Genomic DNA, 3,936 nt, shown 5'->3' on the forward strand with positions numbered 1-3,936 from the left:
ACACAGCCAAAAATAAATAAATAAGTAAATTAATTTTTTTTTTTAAAATGTATTTTTGGTCTTATTAACTTAAGAGTCACAAGTTTTCACCCATTTTTAATTTTATGTTGAATTGCTCTGCTCTCTTTTGGCTTCCTAAACCAGGAAGACAGCCTAGAGAAAATCAAAATAAATCCAAACAAAATCCACTAGCACCTTGCACAGAATCCATAAACATATTGTTTCTTTTTGCTTACCTTGCCTTTCCTTCTCTCTCATAATTTGCAAATGGACCAAATGATGCCATGGGACAAACATGCTTGCCCAGTGGTAGGTGTTAAGAGTGATCTGTATTTATATGGATGATCTCCATTCCCAAGAAATGGACTTAAAGGGAATTTTCCTAGCTTGATCTGTTAAGATTGCTTCACAGTGAATGACTTTTGGCACCAATGACTCCACTAGCTCTCACCTGTACAATACTAGGTTGTGTAGGAGCTAAAATAACATTTTGATGTAGTTTTGTTACTGACCAGGGTTCTTGGCCTTCCCCAAGCAATAGAAATTGACTAGAGGCCAGATAAGAAATTCAGGCAAGGCTCTACTGGGGCCCCGGCTGCAGCAGGTGGGGGGAGTGAGAACAAACAACAAGTTCCCTGGCTCGCTCGCTACCTGAGCGGGGGGCAAGCTTGTTCCTTACCTGGGGTGAGGGTACGGGTGTGTGCAGGGGTCTGGCCGGAGGGGTGGCTTAGGAGTTTTGCCCACCCCTTAGGTGGTGTTGCGTGCAGGGGGCATGCACAGCCCCCTGCTTTTGCTCCCGCCACCCTGTTTTTGCTCCAGGCTGTTCAAAAGTGGCAGTTGGGTTTTTTTTGGTCTCTTTGTATCTTTTGTCCAGAATTTGTCCCAACTGCGCATGCACGCAGTTATTTTTAGTCCCATAAAGTTTCTTTGTATTTTGTTGCTGGAGGAGAGGTGAATCCAGGGGCAAGCACTGCAACAAAGGGTCCCAGGTCCTAGCCTGTCTCGGTTTGACTTTCTAAAGTAATATTTAAAAGGCAGAGTATCTCTGGGTGAGAAGCATAGGCTTTGGGGTTAGACAGACATCATGAACTCAGTCTTTACTGAATGTGATGAAAGGAATGGCAAGCAAGGTGAGTAAGTTCTAGAGATCTATTATATTGTATATTGCACCTACAATCAACAATAAAATATTGTACACTTAAAATGTGTTAAGAGGGCAGATCTCATGTTAAGTGTTCTTTCCACAATTAAAAAAAAAAGAAAAGGAATGAACAAAGAGGTCTGACATAGACTCTCAGGTTTGCCACTTATAGCCCTGGATCTTGGGATAATAGTAATCTCTTATAGCTTCCATCTTCATTGGATTGTTGGAGAATTAAGTGAGATAAAATGTATAAAGCACTTGGTGAACTATATATGTGTTCAGTAATTGCTTTGAGATGGTGTCCCAGGCTTCATAAGCACTGCAAGAATAAGTAGTTACTACACCGTAATGTCAGCCAAGATACAAAAATTTCTTCCTGACTGGTGCTTTTTTCCTTAGACCTGTGGCAAATCTTCTCACACTTGAGTGGGCGTGGCCCTGAGACTGTTGCAATAGCTAAATGACACCAGCAAAGGGAAAACGTTTCTCCCAGAACAAAAGACAAGCCTCCCTAAAGTTGGAATTGCACCTTTGCTACAAATCAATCCAAACAAAGAAAGGTTATTCGTTCTGTGTGGCATGCCAAGAGTAAAAAAGAAATCTTGGACTTGGAAAATAAAAAAACATGTTCACATTCTTTTCACTTGAAAACTGTTGCTGTCTGCATTTGCATATACTCTAATAAACATCCCTTTTATTTACTTTGAAAAGAGGGTTGATTTGCCTCTAGAAAGATGATTATTCTCAGAATTTCTGACTGGAAGTTCTGGAAGTTCTAAAGGAACTTGTTTCCTCCTAGGTGCTCCCTTCCCCCATTTTGTGGCTTTAGATCTTCCAGGGTCACTGGTCAAAAGTGAACATTCATCTGAAAGGTAACCCACGGAAGGAACTGTTCTATTTTGAATTCATAGCCTGTTTCCCTGCAGCAAGCAACAAGCTCGTGTTTAGGAAAGGAAATGAACAAACAACAAATATCCTGGCTTCCTTCGGAGCTGCACGGTTGGACAGGACAGCCAGCTCAGTCTCAGCTGCATAAGAACTCGGCCTCCATCACTTACACTGCAGAGTGTATACGAGACTGGGAAACAGATGCAGTGATGTCGGCGATGCATAAAGAAAGAGAGTGTGGCAATCCATTTCCCAAGGAGTAGTGATTCCTCAGACCTGAAGCAATTTCTAGGAGCAGAAAAAATAAAAACAACAAATGCATGCTCAGGATTTTATTGCCACGGGACCAAGCAGATGACCTGCCTATGTAAAGCAGCCTGGGTCTGAGCAGTTCCAGTGGTTTGTTTCCTAATGTGGGTACTTAAGTTTTATTCTTTGACAAAGTTGCATTCAGTTTGCCTATAAACATGTAAGAATACTTCCACCAAAATATGTTATCTCCCATTTGCTTGAAACTCTTGCCTCTCTCAATCTCTCTTGCATTTTCTCACTTTTGAAAGAGACCTATACATAATGACTATTTCATTTCCTCTTATATTTGGTAGAAGAAATACACCAGCCCATGTGTGATGACGAATGGAAACTGATACTCCTCAGTGTTAGGGAAACCATAAAGAATAGTGGGGACGGTGGCCAGCTGGAGAGTACATGCCTTGTGCTCTGTACTGAATTGTGTCCCCCTGCCCCCAGATTTGTATTTTGAAGCCCTAACACCCAATGTGACTGTATTTGGAAGTAAGATCTTTAGGAGGTAATTAAGTTTAAATGAGGTCATAAGGGTGGGGTCCTTATCCAATAGGATTATCATCCTTAGAAGAGACACCAGAGGGAGCTCTCTCTCTCTCCTCTTCCCAGTTACACAAAGAAAAGGTCGTGTGAGCACACAGTGAGATGGCCTACAAGCTGTAGAAGAGGCCTAAGAATGAAACCTACCTTGCTGGCACCTTGATCTTGGACTTCCTAGTCTCCAGAACTGGGAGAAATAAATTTCTGTTATCTAAGCCACCCAGTTTGTTATGACAGCTCCATCAGACTAATATACCTTGTCAAAAGTAGGCAGCTACTTCTTAGTTACAGATTATTATCACCAGGTAGGAAAGAGCCCAGGATGACTATATGTTACGTTTTTATAATAAGACAGAAACCTAGATTTTTACATGAAAGTTTTCTAGACTTTTAAAATTAGTAATTAATAAAAATTTTAAACCCTGTAAAGATATGAAATGATGGATACAGACTTTTTCATAGCAACATTATTTGTAAAAGTAAAATGTTAGAAATAACCTAAATCAGTAAGGGACTTATTAAATAAATGGTGGAACATTCATGAATGGATGTAGAACTAGTATACACTTTATTAACAAATGTTTTGCAATGCCCTCTTGCAGTGAAATTGTTAATAATAAAATTGATCTCCAGACACAGTTAAAAAACTAATCAAGTGTCTTAATTCTAATATGAAAACTATATAATTTATAATTAATTACAAAATATTTATTTCAGAGGCAACTACTCTAGATAATATAACAACACTGTCAGGGATACCTATCCGTAGAACCATTGTAAATGCAACAGCTACAAATGCAGACCAACAGATCAAGTTGCACTGAAGAAATTTGTGAAGAAAGCAAAGTATATTCTCAGTTTCCATAATCTGGCAATTTCAGTGTAAAATACATTTTCTGTTTCTAGGTAAACTAGAATCAATCCTATGAATATATAATTATAAACAATCCTATGAATGTCCAGTGATGCATTTGAAAAAGTTGCATAGCTCTTTTCCTTTGGCGTGCCACTGAAGATCCTGGTGTTGCCATGGGCTACTTCCCTGCTGGTGTTAACAG

General features: G+C 39.6%; 1 pseudogene across 1 annotated transcript in view; it reads left to right on the plus strand.

Annotated features, from left to right (window-relative positions):
• The first annotated feature begins 1,118 nt into the window (after nt 1-1,118).
• The window catches only part of LOC309633761 (large ribosomal subunit protein uL16 pseudogene), a 33,037-nt pseudogene continuing 30,219 nt past the window's right edge, over nt 1,119-3,936 (plus strand). Inside the window, exon 1 of the transcript in view lies at nt 1,119-1,130. The product of the transcript in view is annotated as a large ribosomal subunit protein uL16 pseudogene (transcript). The remainder of the gene's footprint in view (nt 1,131-3,936) is intronic.

Source organism: Balaenoptera borealis (genome assembly GCF_965194805.1).
Source record: "Balaenoptera borealis genome assembly, chromosome: 8".
NCBI lineage: Eukaryota > Metazoa > Chordata > Mammalia > Artiodactyla > Balaenopteridae > Balaenoptera > Balaenoptera borealis.